This window comes from Nicotiana tomentosiformis, chromosome 6 (genome assembly GCF_000390325.3).
Source record: "Nicotiana tomentosiformis chromosome 6, ASM39032v3, whole genome shotgun sequence".
NCBI lineage: Eukaryota > Viridiplantae > Streptophyta > Magnoliopsida > Solanales > Solanaceae > Nicotiana > Nicotiana tomentosiformis.
The window spans coordinates 46550072-46572400 of NC_090817.1; the positions used below are offsets into that span (position 1 = coordinate 46550072).

At 39.9% G+C, this 22329-nt stretch overlaps 1 long non-coding RNA gene across 1 annotated transcript; it reads right to left on the reverse strand.

Moving 5' to 3' along the window:
- Nucleotides 1–596: 596 nt before the first annotated feature.
- Nucleotides 597–17963, reverse strand: LOC138894948 (uncharacterized). The gene is made up of 2 exons (XR_011409135.1): nt 17543–17963; nt 597–881 (listed from the first exon to the last, which is right to left on the reverse strand). It is a non-coding gene; the product is annotated as an uncharacterized lncRNA (long non-coding RNA).
- Between the last annotated feature and the right edge of the window lie 4366 nt (nt 17964–22329).

The following is a 22329-nucleotide window of genomic DNA, read 5'->3' on the forward strand; positions in this document are numbered from 1 at the left end:
CGTTGACTTTGATCTGATCAGTGCTTGTGTTAGGATTCGACCCTCCAGAGTTAGGTAATAACCTTGTGAGTACAGGCACTTGTTATGTGTTTAGTGATGGGATTATGATAGGTAGCGGTACAGTGCTGAATGTGTGTGTGATGGTTCAGGGGCATTTTGCCAGGCACCGTGAGTGTGCTTAAAGTTTTATTGAATGGGTACTTGTGCCAGGCTCTATGATTGCGCTGAGATTGTGCATACTTGATGTTTAACATGTGATGTTGTTGATTTAAGCATGTATATTTGCCAAGAAGGCATAGAGTTGTATTTTACTCGTGCTAATTGATATTTGATATTTAGAGCTTGGAATCATAGTTTATCTTTATAAATCTCTTCTAGCTGAATTCTGCGGAAAGGTTGATGCTTTGACTGATTGTCACGCCCCAAACCTGGGGAGGCGTGGCTGGCACCCGGTGTCGTGCTGGCCCGAGCGAACCAATCTGTAACTCATGATCATTTAACCAAAGATAGAACATATATAGTTCGAGTTAGCCGGACTCATTCCTTTAGTAACTATCATGGGGCCACATGGCCACAACTCATAATGTACAACTGTAAGTGGAAAACACTATTTCACTGAACCATTTTTCTTAAAACATGAATACATATGGGTCGTCAAGGCCTTTGACATACTGTACAAAATGAACCTTTGTCTACAAAGCCTTTAAGATTATTTGTCATTAAATAGGACAGGGTACCGGCCTACCCATAAGTCTGTAGCAAAACTCTGACATGATGACTCATAGACTCAGCTGCACTCCGAATGAGGTAGAGTCTTACCGATCCTTCGTTGAATACCAACCTAGTCTACTATGAGGGCTCATCAAACTGATTATCTATACCTGCAAGCATGAATGCAGTGTCCCCAACAAAAGGACGTCAGTACGAATAATGTACTCAGTATGTAAGGCAGAACTGAAACATAACAGTAAGTCAACATTAATTAAAGACATATAAGAATCAACCTGAATCTCTTAAGTGCCACCGTATATGCATACTTATTATACTTACATAAATACAATGCTTCTCTTTGAGACTATTATCCATATCGTATGATACATGACTGCCCAACTGATCAGTGGTAACTACCTGACCGGCCGTAGCTCGGTGGTAAATATATAACTGCCCAACCGGCCGTAGCTCGGTGGTAAATGCATGACTGCCCGACCGGCCGTAGCTCGGTGGTAAATATGTAACTGCCCAACCGGCCGTAGCTCGATAGTAATTGTGTAACTGCCCAACCGGCCGTAGCTCGGTGGTAAATAAATATGCACGACTGCCCAACCGGTGGTAAATAATTATACATAACTGGCCAACCGGTGGTAACTGCCCGACCGGCCGTAGCACAGTGGGAAATGCATGAAGATGCTTGTCGCACTATATTATAAACATTAACATCTTTATCGTACGCCTCAATATAGACTTAGCAACATACTTGAATATAACTTTACAGGAATGAATAACATGGACATCCTTAACTGCTAAGAGTAGAACCACTTATGGAATAGCATTAAGTTTACGTATCGTCACTTGGATCATGCCAAAAGAAAGAAGGATTAGCCTTAACATACCTGGAGTAGGGAGAAATCTGTATGATATTCTTGAAAAAGGTTGCACCGTACTTCTTTAAAATCGCAAACTCTCACGTTGCTAATGTGCTAATAATTCTCGTTGGAATTATTTTGTTGCAAGGAGTTTTGTTAAATATTTGTAGGAAGTGATAAATTGCTAACGTTCTGATCTAATCACAAATTACCTATAAGACTTATAAGAATCACAAATCGCGTTCACACCTAATCATAAACTTATAAGAATTGCTAACTTCTCGCTTCTGATTGTAGGGTGTATAAGAAATTGTAGGGATTTTGGTTATAGTGTCTTGTATTCAAGATATATAGAAAATGAAGTGTTTTGTAGTCATTTTGCCACCTAACCAAAATGACTAAGAGTCATTGTCCAAGAATTGGCTTGCTGCCACGTTGGGGTGGGGGTGGGAAATGTTAATCTTTATCTACTTATTAGGTAATTAGGTAGTGTCCCGTTACCCGCATAATTAAGAATTGTCTTAAATTACTTAAAATTCTACTTATTTTTTATATACTTTTTACATCATACTATCATGGTCATATGGTACCATATAAAATAAATACATACACTATTATTTTTATTAAAACATCCATGTAAAAATACATATATTTTCTCAACTTATAATTTTCCTAATCGCATATAAAGAGTAAAAATTCTCGTATGCTTAATTCTTAAAATGGTAAAAAGATAATCTTCTTTTCTTGTGAGAAAATAATTTCAATCTTTACAATAAAGAAAATCTCATAAACTTTCTTATATTATGTATATAATTTACCATATTCAAAAACAGTAATAATGGTAACTATCCAAAATTATACTTATAAAACTTTTACTAAAATACTCCACTTAAAAGAAAATACCATATTAACATAATATCTAGCGGTATCAAGGTTGTAAACTTACAGGGTCTCATAATAATAATAATGTCTTAAACCCTCTATAACCTCCCAATAGACATAATCCCTTCGAACTCATATGAATTTACTATGGCACATCCTAAAGCTAAGGTACGGGATGTAACACTGATATACCAAAAAAGCATGCTTATTTCTCCTATTAATGTGTTCGAGTGGAGCCTACTATTATTTGAACGGATTTTCTTTATATGCCACTATTATGCAATTATTGTGGTTGTTGGTTGCTGAAAGTGAGCATTGGACTTTGCATACCTCACCACTGCTTTCTCTGAGGTTAGTCTTGCTACTTACTGAGTACATGGGGTCAGTTGTACTCATAATATAGTTTGCACTTAGTGTGCAGATCCAGGTGTTGCTGATACGGGTTTGCTTGGAGATTTTGAGGTAGAACTATTGTTCTATTTGCAGGTCTTAAAAATCCCTCCTTTATCTTGTGTTATTACTATTTAATCTTCCAAGCAGTATTGTATGTTCTTCAGTCTTTGTATTTTGCACTCTATAGACCTCATGTACTCGATGACACCATATTTTGGGTGGTGTCAGTTGTATTAACATTATGACTTCATATATTTATACTATTCCGCTACTTGAGACTATTTCTTGTCATTTTCAAAGTTCATTTCCGCATATTTGTTGTTTGGTTGCCTAGCAAGTGGTGTTACACGCCAACACAGTTTTAGTGGAATTTTGGATCGTGACAAGTTGGTATTAGAGCACTAGGTTCCCAAAGGTCTCACGAGTTATAAGCATGCCTAATAGAGTCTTGTCGATCGGTAAAAATATGTCTATACTTATCTTCGATGGGCTATAGGGCTTTAGGAACTTTCCCTTTCTTGATTCCTTATCCTGGTACTTTGTCTCGACTTGAAATATATAGCTTCAGCTCTTTTCCATTCATTTGTATGTGATGTTGAGTACTCGATATCATTTATTCACCAACAAGTTGTGATGACTATAAAGATGTTGAGCATGATGTTTTTCCTCTATGTATGAGAATGGACTATTATTGTCACTTTACGGAGGGGTTGTCGCTAATGTTGGTATTACCCATGGGATCAAGGCCTTATACAATGTATTGTGATGATTCATGTGTTGGACTCAACGCAGTGTTGGTGCAGAATGGTAGGGTAATTGCTTAAGCTTGCGACAATAACAACCCCATAAGAAGAACAATTGGGTTCACAATTTGGAGTTTGCCATTTATTCCAGTAGAGGAGAGGCATTTGGGCTATGAATATTCAGGATTTGGTTAATAAATGTTCGAGATTGGGTATTTCTGAACTTAGTAAAGGTCTTGCTTGTGTTGTTGTACAATAGTCCTGCTTTGAATGCATTAAGGATCGTGACTATGATGGTTTCCATTTTATTGACGTAGGGACACGGTGTTGCGAGGTACTGCTAAGGAGGTGGTCCTTAGTGCGGACGGTGTGTTGCGACTTCAAGGTCAGATTTATTTTCGTGATGTTGGCGGTTCGTATAACGACCTGGCCAGTCATTTTGAGTATTATAGCCCCGTTTCCTCTATTTTATGCTTTACTAATTTGTATTTGTGGATACATGACTTCTCAGGGTTGTTAGTTTTGTTTCAGGGAGGATTTGGAGTGAATTGGAATATTTAGTCCCATGGTTGGAAGCTTAAGTTGTAAGAGTTTACTAGAATTTGACTTTTGTGTAGATGACTCCGGAATGGTGTTTTATGGTTCCAATAGCTTTGTATGGTGTCTTTGGACTTAGGCTTGTGTCCGGATTTGGATTTGAAGGTCCGTAGGTTGGTTTGATGCTTTTTGGCGACAGTTGGAAGTTGAAAGTTTGGAAGGTTGATAGACTTGACCAAGAGTTCACTTTGTTTATATCGGGTTCAGATTTTGGTTCCAGGAGTCAGAATAGGTCATTTGTATCATTTGGGACATATGTGTATAAAATTTGAGGTCATTCCGAATTGAATTGATATGGTTTGGCATGACTTTTGAAAGTCGGAAGTTTATTTGTTCATTAGGCTTGAATTGTGGTGCGATTCATGGTTTTGATGTCATTTAATATTATTTGAGGGTTCGAGTAGGTTCATATTATGTTTTAGGATTGGCTGGAATAGTTGGACAGGTCCCGGGGGCCTCGGCTTTGTTTCGGGTTGGTTTCGACTTATTTTGGAGTCGTGTTGCATGGCTGAAGTGTTGCTGAGTCTGGTGGTTTCACACCTGCAGAGGATCGGTCCCAGATGCTAGTCTGCTAATGCGGGCAAGGGGCCACAGAAGCGAGCAAGGCTGGAGGTCGAGGAAAATCGCAGGTGTGGGAGGCAGGGCATAGGTGCAAAGTCGCATCAGCGAAGGAATAGCCACAGATGTGTAGGGTTGGTCGCAAAAGGGAATGTCATGTATTTGAGCAAGACCACAAATGCAAGATTCTATCGGTAGAAGAAGAGCTGCAGATGTGGTCAAGTGACCGCACATGCAGAATCACTAGCGGTAATAAATTTTGAAGGGTTTGATTGCTTTCTCATTTTGGGAGTTATGGAGTTCGGGTAAGGGTTACTTTTTGAGAGACGTTTCACTACAATTGCAGAGGAAAGTGAAGTTTATTCAATTTTGATGTTAGATATTGATTACTCATAGATTATTACACCTAGTTTATGTGAATTTAAGGTGAAATTTGGGATTTTTTACTATGATTTTGAAGAGTGAGATATGATGATTTGAAGGTCGATTTGAGATTGGACTTGGGTGAAACACATATATTTGGACTCGTATCGCAATGGGTGTTCGGAATTTGTAAGTTTCATAAAATTCCGGGAATGCGGGCCCGGGGTTGACCTTTTGGGTTGACTTTGCACAATTGAATAAAGACCTTAGCTTTATTGCTTGGGATTGTCTACTATGGTTTCTATTGATGATATTAAGTTATTTTGACAAGATTCGAGTCGTTCGGAGGTCGATATACGTGAGAAGGGCTTTTTGGAGTATTAATTCCCGTGTTTTGAGCTAAGTAACATACCTAAACTTGGGTGATGCACATTCTAGGTGACGGGAGTGTGTGCGTACACCGGGGTATTCATGATCCGAGTGGAGTTTAGACTATTACAGGACTTGTTCCACTGTGATACCTCGTTATATCCGTATTTCTCCCTACTTGTATGATTATTTGAGCTATGATTCATTTTAGAAATCATGTCTAGGGTACGTTTCTAATTATTTGGGACATGGTAGGGCTATTCTTGTTGCTTTGAGATGTTAGCCTTAATTGTGGTTATATCCTTAGTGCTGAGTGTGGTTGTGTGTGATAGTGAGGGCCATTTGTGCCAGGAACCGTGAGAGTGCTAAGAGAGTGTAGTTATTGACTTGACATCTGCATTAACATATAGAAATAGAGATGTCATGCTAGCTGGTAAGTGAAATGTCATATTTGTGTTGAGATTTATCTGTTATACTTGGAAAGCATGTCAAAATTTTTGCAATCGTGAACGAGATGAGCATGATATCAGTGAGTTATTTATACACATTATTTCCTTTATATCCTGAGTTGTTACTGATTATTGATGTTGGTCACTAACTGTTCTTCCGAGTCTGTCACTGCTTTCAACCCAAGGTTAGATTTGTCACTTATTGAGTACATGGGGTCTGTTGTACTCATACTACACTCTTCACTTCATGTGCATATCTAGGTAATTCTGGGCATGGCGATTGGTAGTGTTCGCACCAATACTAGTTGAGGAGACTACGAGGTGGCTACTTTTTCATCCACAGACCTTGGAGTTTCTCTTTCATTTATTTTTATTATTATTATTCTTTTGTTCAGATAGTTGTATTGAGGATTTGGCCTTGTATTTTGACATTCAAAAGTTTTCATGTGCTTGTTGACACCGGATCATTGGGATGGTTGTAGTAGTATTAAAGTTGTTTTTCTCTAATATTTCATGATATTTCCACTGTTGAGATTGTATCTGCTTTACTAAGTTCATTATTATTGTGAAACTGTTAGCTTGCCTAGCAAGTAGTGTTAGGCGCCGTCACGGCCCCGGTTGGAGTTGGGTCGTGACAATTTGATATCATAGAACGTGGTTTCCTTGGTCTCACGAGTCATGAGCAAGTTTAGTAAAGTCTTGCATATCGTTACGGAGACATCTGTACTTATCTTCAAGAGGTTACCAAACTATTAGGAAAATTTTCTTTCTTGCATCCTTGTCGTGCGGAATTGTTAACTCTGAAGTCTAAAACATTACTCTTCTATTCTCTCACAGATGGTGAGGACACGTTCAACCGATCAGGCACCAGTGCCACCAGTTATGGCCGTGAGAGGCTGGAGCCGATGTAGAGGCCGAGGTGGGGCTCGCGCTACAGCTAGAGCAGCACCTGTGGAGCCACCAGTTGCTCCAATAGAAGAGCAAGTTCCAAATACTATTGATCCAGTGGGACCAGCTCAGACACCGGCGGTGCCTAATGCTATGCCTAGTCTTCAAGAGACTTTGGCTTAGATCATCGGTGTGTACACGAGCTTGGCTCAGGCGGTATGATACTAGTTGCACCATCTACCTCACGAGCTGCGGGAGAGCAGCTAGCTTAGGGTTATCCGACACTATGGGTGTTACCAGTTCAGCCAGTTATTGTTTCTTGGGCCGAGATCAGTCATCCTATGTCTGGCGAGGAGCTGAAGAGGTTGGATCAGTTTAAGAGGCTTGTCCCTCCCGAGTTCAGTTGAGTAGAGTCAGGGGATGCTCCGGGTGTTATGGATCGAAGTTAGCGGATTATTCATATAGCGGGTATTATGGACACTAGTGAAGTTACATTTACTACCTTTCAGCTAACAGGGGCAGCCTACAGATGATGGCCGACCTATGAGTCAGGAAGGGTAGCTGATACAGCACAACTTGCATTGCACGACTTCTCAGTTCCTTGCTTAGAGAAGTTTGTTCCACGGACTCACAGAGAGGAGTTGCATTGGGAGTTTGAGTAGCTACGCGAGGGAGATATGACTGTGACCCAGTATGAGATAAGATTTGCGGATTTGGCTTGTTATGCAGTATGGTTGGTTACCACCGAGAGAGAGAAAGTGGATCAGGATATTCATTGATGGCCTCAACTATGGTCTACGTTACAGTTTGGCTCGAGAGGCCGAGACGGATGTCAGGCATGACCAAGTGGTTGAGATTGCTAGGCACTTGGAGCAGGTTCGCATGCTCAATGGAGAGGAGTGGGAGGCCAAGAGGCCTCGTGGTTCAGGTGGTATTAGCAGTGCCTCGTGTATAGGCCGGTCACATCACAGCAGAGGTCATCCTTTTAGGCCCGCTCAAACAGCTAGTCAAGTTCCTCATGGTTCTTCACCTAGCCACAGTTCATACAGTGCTCGGCCAGTTTATTTATCATCCAGTGCAATCCTATATTAAAACTTGTATGATACTCTACCATTTCTGGGTTCATCAATATCGGCCTCTTCCAGAGGTGATTCTGGTTCCCGGGGTCCGATTCAAGCCCCGTAGTCTTCTCAAGGTCAAGGTTTCTACGAGTGATGGTTGTTGGGGCATGTGTGGAGGTATTTCCGCCATCTTATTAGAGATCGCACGTAGCAAAGAGGTCAAAGTACGACTCCTGCACCAGTTGCTACACCACCCGCTCAGCCAGCTCAAGGTGGAGGTCGTACGGGTCGAGGTCACCCTAGAGGGGGAGGTTAGTTAGGCGGTGGTCAAGCACGTTGCTATGCATTTCCCCACAGGTCAGAGGCAGTTGCTTCTGACATCGTGATTACAGGTATTATTTCCGTGTGCCACCAAGATGCTTTAGTGTTATTTGAACTTGGTTCCACTTATTCGTATATGTCATCATACTTTTCTCCTTTTTTGGATTCGCCTCGTGATTCTATAGATATGCCCATTCATGTATCTACACTAGTGGGTGATTCTATTTTGGTGGATCGTGTATATCGGTCTTGTGTGGTGACCATTGGGGGTTATATGACCGGATTTGATATTTTATTGCTTAGCATGGTGGATTTGACATGATTTTGGGCATGGATTGGTTGTCTCCATATCACGCTATTCTTGATTATTACGCTAAGACCGTGACATTGACAATGCCGGGGTTGCCGAGGTTGGAGTGGAGAGGCTCCCTTAATCATGTTCTCAGTAGAGTGATTTCATATTTGAAGGCTCAATTGATGGTTAATAAGGGGTGTTTCACGTATTTTGCCTACGTGAGGGATGTTAGTGCCGATACTCCTATAGTTGAGTCAGTTCCGATGGTGAGGGAGTTTCTAGACATGTTTCCTGTAGACCTGTCGAGCATGCCACCTGACAGGGATATTGATTATGGTATTGATCTGGTGGCGGGCACTCAGCCCATCTCTAGTCTACCATATCGCATGGCACCAGTAGAGTTGAAGGAGTTGAAGGAATAGTTACAAGAGTTACTTGATAAGGGTTTCATCAGGCCTAGCGTGTCTCCTAGGTGTGCACCGGTAATATTTGTGAATAATAAAGATGGTACTATGGGGATGATCATTGACTACAAGCAGTTGGACAGAGTTTCAGTCAAGAACAAGTAGCCACTACCGTGTATTGATCATTTGTTTGATCAGCTTTAGGGTGCTAGAGTACTCTCTAAGATTGATTTGAGATTGGGGTAACATCGGTCGAAGATATGGTCTTTAGATATTCCAAAGGCGACTTTTTGGTGATGTCTTTTTAGTTGACCAATGCCCCAGCAGCTGGTATGCACTTGATGAATAACGTGTTCTAGCCATATCTTGATTCCTTCATCATCGTGTTCATTGATGACATTTTTGTGAATTCTCGTAGCCGGAAGGATCATGAGCACCTTTTAAGGATCGTGCTCCAGACGTTGTAGGAGAAGAAGCTATATGATAAATTCTCCAGGTGTGAGTTTTGGCTTGATTCAGTGGCATTCTTATGCCACATAGTTTCTAGTGAGGGGATTATGGTAGATTGGAAGAAGATTGAGGCAGTTCTGTGTTATCCCGGACTGTCATCTTCTATGGAGATTTGGAGTTTCCTTGTGTTGGCCGGGTATTATTGGCATTTTTTGGAGGAAATTTCATCTATAGTTGCACCATTGACTATATTGACGCAGAAGGGTGCACCATTCAGGTGGTCCAATGAGTGTGAAGGGATTTTTCAGAAGGTCAAGACTACCTTGACCAGAGCTCTGGTTCTGGTTTTGCCTTCAGGGTTGGGTTCTTATACAGTCTATTGTGATACTTCACATATTGGCATTGGATGTGTGTTGATGCAGGAGGGTTGAGTTATTTCTTATGCTTCACGTCAGGTGAAGCCCCATGAGAAGAATTACCTTGTATATGATTTGGAATTGGCAGCTATTGTTCACGCGCTCAAGATTGGGAGGCATTATCTTTACGGCGTGTCCTGTGAGGTGTTCACAGGTCAGAGGCGCCTCCAGCACTTATTCAAGCAAAAGGATCGAAACTTGAGGCAACAGAGGTGGTTATAGCTACTAAAGGAGTATGATATTAACATTCTTTATCATCCGGGAAAGCCCAATGTGGTGGCCGATACTTTGAGTAAAAAAGGGTGAGAGCATGGGGAGGATCAAGTGATTGTATAGTGGTCGAGACCATGATAGGGCATAGAGAGATGCTAGTTTGAGGCTAAGCAGGTGGGTTATCTCCTGCGGGATGTTCTGAGGTTGTGTGATCCTTATGATGTTTATGTCAACAGTTTTCTTTCTACCCAGTGGGATGTGTGTGCTACACTTAGAGTTCAGATTACTTGAGGGAGCCCATATGACTATCATGAGAATGAATGTATGCTTAGTAGATGATTTGAGGTACTTTATGATTAGAGCAACATGAGCGTTTGAAGAATTTTTGTTGAATTAAAGTGTGGGATTATTGAAATTATGAAGTAAGGGTATTGTGGATTATGGGACTATGTTCTTTGGCTTTGATCCTAGTGGGGGAGTCTACTATTGACGATCAGATTGTATGGTCATGTGTTATATTAGTTTCAGTGTGAGGCATACTTGGGGATCAATTATAAATTAAAAAGGTGGGTTTTGAGAGTGACTTGAGCGAGGGAATTGACAGATGCATAATGTGCTATACTTTATGGGCATATGGAAATCTTAGAATGATTCAGGTTTATTATTCATAGTGGAGGTAGTGTGCTAATGGAGCACTAGTTTTTCAGCTCGTAATGGTGGTGCATTGAAGATTAGAGGAGAGTGGATAACATTCGAGAAGTTTATATTGAGTTCAAGATTCATATGTGGTAGTTTCTCAGAATTTTTATTTGGCTAAGATCTGAGACTTGCATGGTATGATGCCCGATACTTGTGGTATTTTTGTATCATTATGGGTTTTGAATTTCAATACCTAAGATGTTAAGGAAACAACTTCAGATTCACAGAAGGTCTCTTCGGCGTGGGTATCACGGTTGTGGTACTATTGGGTGTTTAAGAGGGAATAATCAGCCTATGGGCTTTAGGACGGCGTGGTTTCATGCAGGAATTACTTGTGGTGAGCTTGGGATTAAGGATCAAAGTGCACTATCAAGGAGAAGTGTTAACTTGAAGGCAAGTCAAGAGGAACTTGAAGAATGGGTCATCATAGTAATAACGACGATCGATTCGTTAGTGCGGTGGAAGGTTTCTGGCTGACAGAATGTGTATCCTGCTTGTGATTTAGAGTTGATAATGGGGTTCTTGTGTTTTCATAAGATGGCATAATAGATATGGTGTGACGTGTGGTATTGTGGTTGTAAGTACAAGGATGTGATTCTATTCCAAGGGAAGGTCATGAGTTTTAGACAGCATTGATGGTTTCATATATTTAGGAGAATGATGGCACTATCTGGTATTACCGGAGAAAGGTGCGCATTTCAGAAGACGCACGGTGTTTTGACTTGCGGATGCTTGACTAGTATTACAGTAATCGACTGGTTGATCGATTGCTAATGTTCGGATTTAGCTATGGGGCACGAAAGAATTTTGGAAGTATTTTGTGTGTGATGATTGTGTATGAGGGTGGTGTCAGTCACTCAAGTAGTCGAGTTGGGATCGGATATGGTAATTCTAGCATTCTAGGTATTTGGAGACTGGAGTTCTCATAGGCAGACTATCTCTTAGTTGTGGACTGTGAGGGTATGGCCGAGGTTAGACAGCTGGTGGTATTTTGTCATGGATAGGTCACTGTGTAATTTTAAAAGGTTATCTACTCGGGAGGATCAGAATTGATTTGGAGGCCACTGATAGGCCTAATGAGAATGTGCATTCTACATCGGGTCGGATTTGTTTACTCAGCACAACTATTGTTGTGGGGTGTGTCATCTGTTAGGGTTGAACTTATTCGTATTCTAATATGTTCAATCTGTTACTCTCCTATTCTATGATGGATTGTGAGACTGTTGACTATTTACACACGTGATGAGGTTCTATTTTGGCCTTGGGGCAGAATTTGAGCGAGATGGCTCTTGTGGTATTAAATGGTTGATCGCCCCTTGGTTATGGTCTTCATGTTTTTTGTGTATTGTGCTACTTGTTTCTCCATGGTTATGGTCATGCACTTTGCCTATTTTTTGACGATATGCATATGGTTATTGGTTTTAAGTATCATGGATTGAGATATTCCATACGGACCGGTGTTCGGATTGGGCCACGCATCACAATAGAGTTATGTTGGGATATGATCATTTGTGTTAATCTCGTGTATTTTTTTCTCCTATGTTATGGGTTCATAGCATTACGCTTTGTGGTGATATATGATGAGCATGCGAGATGGTTCTCTTATTTGATTCTTTTTCCATAATTGCATTCATTCAAGTTATAGCTTGTTTGCTGTAAGGGTTGCACGGTATGTTGCTCGAGGTGGTGCTGGTGCTCCATGTTTGTGGACCAGCTTGTACTGGTTAAGATGAGGTTATTGCACCTCGAATAAGTGCTATCAGATTTGATTAAGGTATGTTTGGAAGAATAGTGTTACTAGTTATCTTAGAATTTAGCTATGGTTCTTGTCGAACGAGAGAGCTCCATGACTTGTTAATATGATGGGTGGTTATGAGTCTCTGCGTGTTTTTTTCATCATTGGCAGTATACAAAGTTTTAGAACAAGGTTTAATTTGATATGGGGTTTGCTACCGGTATCGGGATTGTTCTTGGGAAGCTATTATGGTTAGGAGTTGTTGCTACGAGAATCTGAGTGATGTGGAATATCATGTAAGTATATCTTGGGTTATGGTTATGGCTCGATATATCTTGTTTGTACTTATACAATGAATAGATGCAAGATTCGGGTCTCATGATGAATGTTGGATGTTAGAAATTGGGGTCTAAGGTTTATTGACTAAGGTTGAAGTAAAGATCTTCATTTAGGTTGTGTTTTCAGGCTTATATGGTTTGGGGTGACATGGCATCACCCATGTGTATGTCTATGGTAAATTTATACAGTGATTTGATGGCTTTGGAATGACTCGTGGCATGTTCGAGGACAAACACATGTTTAAGTGGGGGAGAATGTTTTGGTGGTTGAGGTCATGAATTACTTCATATGATGTATTATGACTTGCATGTATCTTTGGTCTTGGTTTTCGAGTGACTCTGGATTTATTTGGAAGAATGATTCTTATTTTAGAAGATTTAAGTTAGAAGCGTTGATCATAGTTTGACTTTTATGTATTTGACCTCGGATCGGAGTTTTGATAGTTCTGTGGATCGGAGTTTTGATGGTTCTGTTAGGCCCGAATGGTGATTTTGGACTTGGACGTATGCCTGGATGAGTATTTGGATGTTTCTAGAATGTTTTAGCTTGAATTAGCGAAACTTGACAATTTGAAGGTTTGGAAGTTCATGGGTTTGACCGGGAGTTAACTTTTATGTTATCATGTTTGGATTGTTATTCCGAGATTTTGAATAGGTTCGTTATGTCATTTGGAACTTGTGTGAAAAATTTGAGGTGATTCTGAGTTGTTTTAACGTGTTCAGCGTAACTTTGAAAAGTAGAAGTTTGAAATAGTTCATCAAGCTCGAATTGATTAGCGCTTCGTCGATTTGATGTTACTATGTGTGATTTGAGTCCTCGCGTTGGTCCGTGTTATATTTTGGGATTTGTTGGTATGTTTGGACCGGGTCCCGAGGGGCTCGGGTGAGGTTCAGGGTGGTTTCAGACTGTTTTGTCTCATGTTGCATTACTGAAGGATTTTTTGTTCTGCTGCTTCCGCATCTGCGGAGGGTTGGTTACAGATGCATGTCCGCAGAAGCAGGCTCGTGGTCGCAGAAGCATAAATGAACTGCTGGATGAGAAGACCGTAAATGCTGAGTCTTGGTCGCATAAGCGTGTCTGCGGGAGCGGTTCTTGAGCGCAGAAGCGCGGGCGCAAAAGCGCATATGTTGTCGCAGAAGCGACATGGGCCGAGGTTAGGCATTTTCGTAGAGGCGGGGTTGAGGCCGCATATACGTTTCCGCATAAGTAGTCATTTTGTCGCAAATGCGACATCCCTGTGTAGATTTAATATATATCGAGGTTTTGATTCATTTTATCACAATTTGAGATTTGTAGCTCATATTTGGGCGATTTTGAAAGGGATTTTCACCATTTCCATTGGGGTAAGTATTTTCTACTCGAATTTGATTATTTTACATGATTCTATCTTCGATTTTGGCATTTGATTGACGAATCTAAAAGAGAAATTTGGGGGTTTTGCCTAATCTTTTCTAAAGTGAATAATTTACTTGTGAACATAAATTTGAAGTCGAATTTGAGTGAAATTAGTATAGTTGGACTCGTTTCAAATGGGTTGTTGGCATTTGTGAGTTTTGTCGGGATTAGAGGTGCGGGCTCGGGGTCAACGTTTGGTTGAATTTGAGTTTTGGTTAAAGATTCGACCTTTATCATTTGGATTCTTTCCTATGCCATTACTTGATATTTTGTGTTACTTTTGGCTAGTTATGTGGCGTTTGGAGGTCGATTTTCACGGGATGGTTTTTCTAGAGTATTGTTTTGGCTTTCTTAAGGTAATTATCTTACCTAAACATGGTTGAGGCAGTAGTTGCCCGAGTTATTTGTGATAGCTACATGATATGAGTGGCGCATATGTGTGGGGATTGAGCCCATGTGCGTGCATCGGTGTATTTTCCATGCTCATGTTAGTATTTAGGCTATGATATGCCTTGGATTGTTGGCTAAGCTTCATGCTATGATGTTTCTCTTATTTGTATCCCTTGTTATGAGCTATTTGAACCATGTTTGAGGTTAAATAGAGGTTAATCTCCTAATTGAACCTGGCAGTTGCTATTGTGTGATGTAATTACCTGATTGGGCTATGATATCACACTTGCACATGCATACACCTTAGCATTTAACTTATACAGGGATGTAAATAGGGCAGGGCAGGGTAGGGTTGGGCAGGGCAAGCCTTGACCCGCTAAAATTTTGACCCGCCCTGCCCTGCCCCATTTAGCCGTTTGTCAAAAATTTTGCCCTGCTCCACCCCGCCCTATTAGGCCCTGCCCCGTTCTGCCCTGTTTAGACTCTTTTTTATTTTTTTCTCTTTATTTTTTATTTTTGCAGTATGCTTTGAATTTCTTTTACCTTTTCAACTTTCTATTGAAACATTCAAAATGTTGTTTAGTTATTTATGCATATTTATTGAATAAATTTTTATCAATGTTATATAATGTATCAAAGACTGAATTCCCCTTATATTTTCTGCAGTCCGTTAACAATATTCAAGACTTCACTGGATTAACTTTCTTTGAGCCAGTCAAGTTTAATATCAAGCATTATTACTGAACTTTAATTATAGTGAGAGTAAAATTAGATTTTGTTTTTGGGATAATATTTTGATCCAAAAAAAGACATCCAGAAATTAGATTTAGTGTGCAATATACCAATTAATTATCTTTTTCACCACGAGATTCACGTACATGGTGGTAGGTTGATAATAGGTACGTATAATTTAACAAAACAGATCATACAGATATATAGTATCAAGTCATCAATAGTAATAAAATTGATCCCATGCACATATATATAACCTCTGCAATAAACCTTATGTTTTCCATCAATGGCATGCAAAAGCACAACTATCCCTACCCCATTAAGACTTTGCCCTACCCAATTAAGACTATGCCCTACCCTGCCCTACCCTGCCCCATTAAGGTTTTGCCCCGCCCCGCCCCATTTTCATATATAAGCTTATACCAGTCCAGGAGTGTGATATGCTTTGGACTAGTAGCATGTGACCATGCCTGGCGGATTGTTATATTATGCTTGTGACCATGCCGGACAGATTGTAATATTGCGCCTATGACAATGCCAAGCTGATTGTAATATTGAGCCTGTGACTATGCTGGGCAGATTGTGATATTGATCACATGAGTTGTCCGTGCAGAATGTGAGTTGTTCATGGGGTTGAAATGTTATTGGCACATGAGTTGTCCATTCATCACGTGAGTTTTCCGTGCGGATCCCAGATATTGATATTATTAGCACGTGAGTTGTCCATGCAATATGTGAGTTGTCCGTGCAACACGTGAGTTATCCGTGCGGTTGTTATTATTAGTACGTGCGTTGTCTGTACAGCTCGTGAGTTATTTTTGCATCGTGTAGATATGTATCCATCCCCCTAGGGTCACCCTTTCATGTTCCTTCTTGATCGTGTATACGCGGATTGTGAGAAATCGATGGGTTTCTGGTTGATGTGGGCCTTGGGAAGGCTGATCAGTTATTTGGTTCAGTTATTGAGATTCTGATGTGGGCCTTAGAGCCGTATTGTGATTTCTATTGGATTGGATTGCGCGCCGCAACGGATTGATATTTGGTTATTGCATTTTATCTTTACTTGAAATATCCTTGGCTGTTTACCTGACTTATTTTCATATCTTCCTTACCATGGTGGTTATTGCATTTTATCTTTACTTGAAATATCCTTGGCTGTTTACTTGACTGAGCAGAGCATGTTGAGAAACTTTTGTTTACCAGGGTGGTTTTATCTGGGATTTCATTATCCTATCATATTACTGTTCTGTATTTATTGGAATTTATGAATTGTACAGGTGATTGGCGAGTATCACTTATAATTCTTGCTTATATTACTTTATCGAGGTTAGTTATGATACTTGCTGAGTGCATGGGGTCGGTTGGACTCATACTACACTTCTGCACCTTGTGCGCAGACCTTGGAGCTGAGATGTTGTGGATGAGAGGAGCTGGTACTGAAGATGTACTTGATTTTCGGATATAGCTACCACTTGTCCTTGGTAGTTTTAGATTTGTAATATGTTATGTACATTCCAAACAGATGTTTTATTTATTTCATACCAGTTTTGTAAATCTAAGTCTTAGTGGCTCATGAGTTGTACTATCAAATCCTTGGGTTATTGTATAGAGATTCAGTTATTTCATTTATTGATGCTTATTGTTCTCATTCGAGTTATGTTTACTATTGTTTGGCTTACCTAGCGGGTTGGGTAAGGTGGCATCCCGACTAGGTGGATTTTTTATCGTGGCAGTAACATGCTAAGTAGGCAAATCTCTCAACATGCTTCTTATTCATGATAATAATGTAAGAAAATATGGTAGCTCGCATAAGATTCAACACACGTTTGACTAATCAGATAGAATAACTATACACTAGAAGCCATACACAGAATTCAATCATTTGAAATAAAATTGAATGATGGCACACTGACCTTCTTTAGGGAAACAAACAAGGCTTAGCTTTAACAATTTAGGATTTGTGTCCGAACTCAACTCAAGAACAACTTACCTCGACTAGAATTAAAGGAGAGAAAAAGGATAAAAGACCGTGAGCAATAGAGAGATTTTAATACCTTTTGTTTAGTTGTATTTAATCTACTGATTCATTTTAAGTAAAGTCATTAAAGACAATATTTATAGACAAAGAGTTGTACATTAAGGTTGGAGATTTGGAACTCTCAGATTCAAAAATGATTGAAGGAAATGAACAATAATGAACACTAATGATAAAACTCATGACGAAATCAAGGGAACAAATCAGAGGAGAAAAAGTAGGGAAGATTTACCCTCTCAAAAGTGACGATTGAACTAGTCGTTGAAGTTGTCGGACCTCCGGACAAAGCTTTTGCCTAGAGGGACTTGCATTTGATCTCTGTGTCATCAAACATCACATTGAGGTCGGATATTCATCCGAATCTAAGGGTGCATGCAAGGCCTTAATGTTGGATTTAAATGGGTAAAGGTGTGGTGATGAGATTTTGTGGCTTTCATGTTTGTCGATTAGGTTTCGGAGTTTGAGATTTTAAAGGAGATGATGAAAATGAGAATGTTCTAGGCTAACAATGTTTTACAGTGGTCTCACGGTGGTTTTGCACCAATTTGTGTTAGGTTTCAGGGCTGAGAGAGGTTAGAGAGGATGAGAGAGATGATAGAAAAAAGGAAAATGGGGCGGCTGGCGGATGAGAAAAATGATTATGGTTTTTTGGGGGTCTATTATGTTTAAAATTGGAGAAGGCACGGTGGCCGTCGAAAAGAATGGATCGACGGCTCAGGAATTTTGATCTAAAAATAAAACGAAATTATAAGGAGAGAAGGAAATTATAAGGAGAGACAAAACGGGTGACGTTGGATTGTTTTGATCCAAAGGTTGAGAATAATAAGGATTCAATAAATTTTTAAAAGGAAAGGCACGATTAATCTGTACAGTTGATAAATTCTGTCAACGGTCCATGTGAAGTATGTTTGTTTTGTGAGTGGGTTTGAGATGCTGATGTGGCAAAACGTGATTGTTGGAGGACATATGGCATAGCTTGTAAAGTAAGGAGGGTGGCTAAATTGGTTCTGGGCTTGGACCGGTCATGGCGTTTTTTGGGCTTTGAAAGAGGGTAGCTGAAAAATGAAATTAACCCCTTAGCCATCTTAATTATAATTCGTTAATTACAAGTATAACCCGTTTAAATCTTAAACTCTTTTTTCATAATTAAATTAATGAAACTTCTTTAATCCTAATAAGATAATATAAAGTATAATTAATAAATTATTATTTACAAATTATTATATGTATGCATATTTATAAGCTAATAATTAAAATATCTTATAGCTATATATATTAAAATTAAAAAAAGGTTAATTAATTAAAAATAATAGAGGTGAATATAGCTGTAATCCTTAAGATTAAATTACTATTATATAATTATGGGCATATGATTAGTACTATCAACTATTATTACTTATTATATATATTATACCCTTTTTAGAAAAATAGGTAACTTGAATAATAATTTTTTATAATAACTTACTACGTCATTGTTGATCAAGAAGCGTAATAAGTTAATTAGAAAAAGGGAGGGCCAAAATTAATTGTCAACAATTTCCCTTCTTTGATCGAGACGATAAAAGAGTTTGTGGGCAAAGAAATTGACTTAATGACCAAATTTTCCCCGACTTTAGGCCGAATTCTAGCTTTTGAATCGCCTACATACCAAAGGCTTAATGAGGATCATGCCATATGTAGTTCTGGAATAATTATTTGAGGATAATTATGCTTGCAGGGATCGCTCCAGTATCGTGTTATGATGATACCGTAAAGCGGAATGATTTTGAGAATCAAGATGGCTCCTGAGCCACTGCTGATTAGAGATTTTGAGAGTTCGGAATTTTACTGGTCGAATTTAGCTGGAGACCGGATCCTTGGCTTGCTTATGAGTTTGATATTCCTCATTAGTTATGTAACCTGGTTTGCTTCTTGGAGACATTTCCACGCCGTCGCGTTTGACCTGCAGAAGGAGTATACACACATACCCATATATTGTGAAGCAGATATGTTGGGATATAATGTAACTATGTGAAAAGATAATGTCTGGCTGCCGTAAAGCCTTTATTTGGGATCCCTGGGCAATGGGAGGTTTGATTTTGAAGCATTCTTTGGGATTCCAGGGACTGGGTGTTTGAGTTAGAAGCCTCCGAGTAGTGGATCATTATTTGGGATTCCGGGGACTGGGTGGGTGAGTTTGAAGCCTCCAAGTTGTGGAGCATTTGACTTTGAACTTTGACTTCGAACATTGACTTTGATCTTTGACTTTTAATCTCCAAGTGATGGAGTATTTGTCTTTGAGCCTCCGCATACCAGAATGTTTGAATTTGAATCTCCAAGTGATGGAGTGTTTGACTTTGAACTTTGACTTGAAATCTCTGCGTGGTGGATGATTTGAATTTGAAGTAAATGAGAGAGTAAATGCACTTGTATACTGCATAATAAAACCGTCAAAACATTCGAAGTAAAAAAAAGGATAAAAGAGAGCATGCCCAATAGATACTCTTGACTGCAGAACCATTTGTATAAGTTTTACCCCTCTCGTTGATGGGACTAGACATATGACGTAATACAAATGAACAGCCTTCGATGGAGAAGTCGGCGATGAGGTTTTCAATGATCTATTTGGCAGAGCGACGTGATACATATACAACCAATGGTGTGTCTGGGTCGGACCGTGCGACTGTACAATGGGCTCTGATTTGCAAAGCGGGTGGTACAATCTGTAAAAGGTTCTCCGGTTGGTAGAGCGGATGCCGTGATCTTTACAAGGTGCTTTGGTTGGTAGAACAAGAATTTATTTCATTGAAATTACGATAAGCTTGCGTAAAACTTTAGGAAAAACAAAATTTTATTTCATTGAAAGGAACGTCTTAGCGTTCAAAGAGGCAGTTTAACAAAAAAGTCATCAGCATGATTCAAGCCTCAATTGATCATGCAAATTTCAAAATTACCAAAAATCCACACTACCAAGACACTTGGAATACCAGAGATGGACTGGCTTTCCGATTCTGCAAAGTCTCTCCTGGTTCAACATCCCTAATGGTCAATGTCTTGATATCAGTTTTACCACAATAATCCTCTATCAATGCAACAAATAACCTTCTGATCCCATCGATGATTTCCTCTTCTTGCGCTGAGCTTTGATCCTGACTTAGAATATTCTCTCACACGATAACCTTTTTCCTAGGGTCGCTAAACGAACTCTTTCGAAGCAGGCTGGTAAACCAGTAGTACCCTTTTGTTTGTTCAACTGAATTGGCTCAGTTATCCCATTTGTTCTGGCTCCTAGCCCAGTTCACGATTTATACCGGTATTTCATCATTTCCCTGATCGCCATCCGTGACCTATGTGGCGACTGCATGTTGTAGAACCATTCATTCTTCTCCATTTTCACTGTTTGTATGATCTCAACCGCATGGAAGGTGATCCCATTTAATTCCTATATGAAATGAACTGTGTGTTCTGAATAAGCTGGATCACTCCGTTCTCCATGAGTCACTATTTCCTGGCAATCCCACTCAAACTTCATGTATTGGTGTAGAGTGGAAGAAACTACCCCTGCCACGCGTATCCATGGCCTCCCTAGTAGTAGGTTGTAGGAGGAAGAAATATCCATCACTTGAAATAACATCGGGAACTGAACCGGTCCGACTTGCAAGCCTAGATAGATTTCCTCAATCAAGTCTTTCTGCGATCCGTCGAAAGCCCTTACTCTCATATGGCTTTCTTTCACCTCACTTATATGTATATCCAATTCCCTCAATGTGTAGAAGGGGAAAATGTTCACTGCAGATCCCTCGTTGATCAGTAGTCAAGATATGACCTTGTCACCACACTTGACGGTGATGTGCAGAGCTCTGTTGTGATCCACTCACTCCGCAGGAAGCTCGTCCTTTCGAAAAGAGACATTATTAGACTCTACTATCTTCCCAATATTTGCTGCTAGTGCATCACTAGTGGCGTTGCTTGGCATGCTTACTCTACTAAACACTTTTACCAAACAATCCTTATGTCTGTCATAACTCATCAGTTAATCCATGATTGATATGCGTGTCGGGGTCTTCTTCAGTTATTCCTCAATATAGTACTCTTTAACCAAAATCTTTCTCTAGAATTTTGTCACTTATGCATCAAGTATGTTTTTTCTCTTGTTCTACACTCTATCTTGATTTCCTCGATTCAATTCCACAGGAGCATAGCACCTTCTTGACCGAATCATCCCATGAGTTGTCGCAATTTCTGTCATTTTCCCTTTCCCTTCGACTGATAAGCCCACAAAATTGTCGTGTAATCATTGTTCCAATACTCTTTGATGGCTATGATGGGCCATGGCTAATATGTATGGACCAAAACTAGCGGCTTTAATTGCACGGTGATTAATTGGGTCGTCCAAGGGGCCGTCCTTGTTGCTTCAGTGTTTCCAATGGTAACGATGGTTCCCTTAAAATTATAGTTTTCCTCCAAGGTTATCATGTTTACTCCTTGATTTGGTAGTGGGTTATGGTTTACATATGGTGGAGCTGGGGTACATTATATGGCTCTGTTCTTAATCAACATTTCGATCTCGTGCCTCAGACCGTAGTAATCTTCGGTGTCATATCACGGGGCATGTGAATGATATGTGCAGCACTTACTTAAATCAAAGTACTTAGTAGGTTGCTCCTGGATTCTTCCTTCAACCGAATTTAATCGACTCTTCTTAGCCTTTCAAATAATTGGTCCAGAGGCTCTGCAATTGGGGAAAAATTTTTGGGGTTCTATGCTTCGAGGTAAGGGCGTGGTTTTGGATCATAAGTAGGTCTGCTTTGATGAGTTTTGGTTTTAACATGGGCATATAGTTGTTATAAGTTTAGATGTGTATTGGGTCGGGGTGGTTATAATGTAGCTGGGTATTATAAACTAGGTTATAAGTGGGCTTGGTCGGAGTATGAGTGTTTGCGGGGTATTGATTGGCTCGTCGAGGGAGGCTTGGTTTATGGTAAGGAACAATTTCCGTCACCTCTTCCTTCATCCTTTTTGCGCTTCGATGGATCCAAA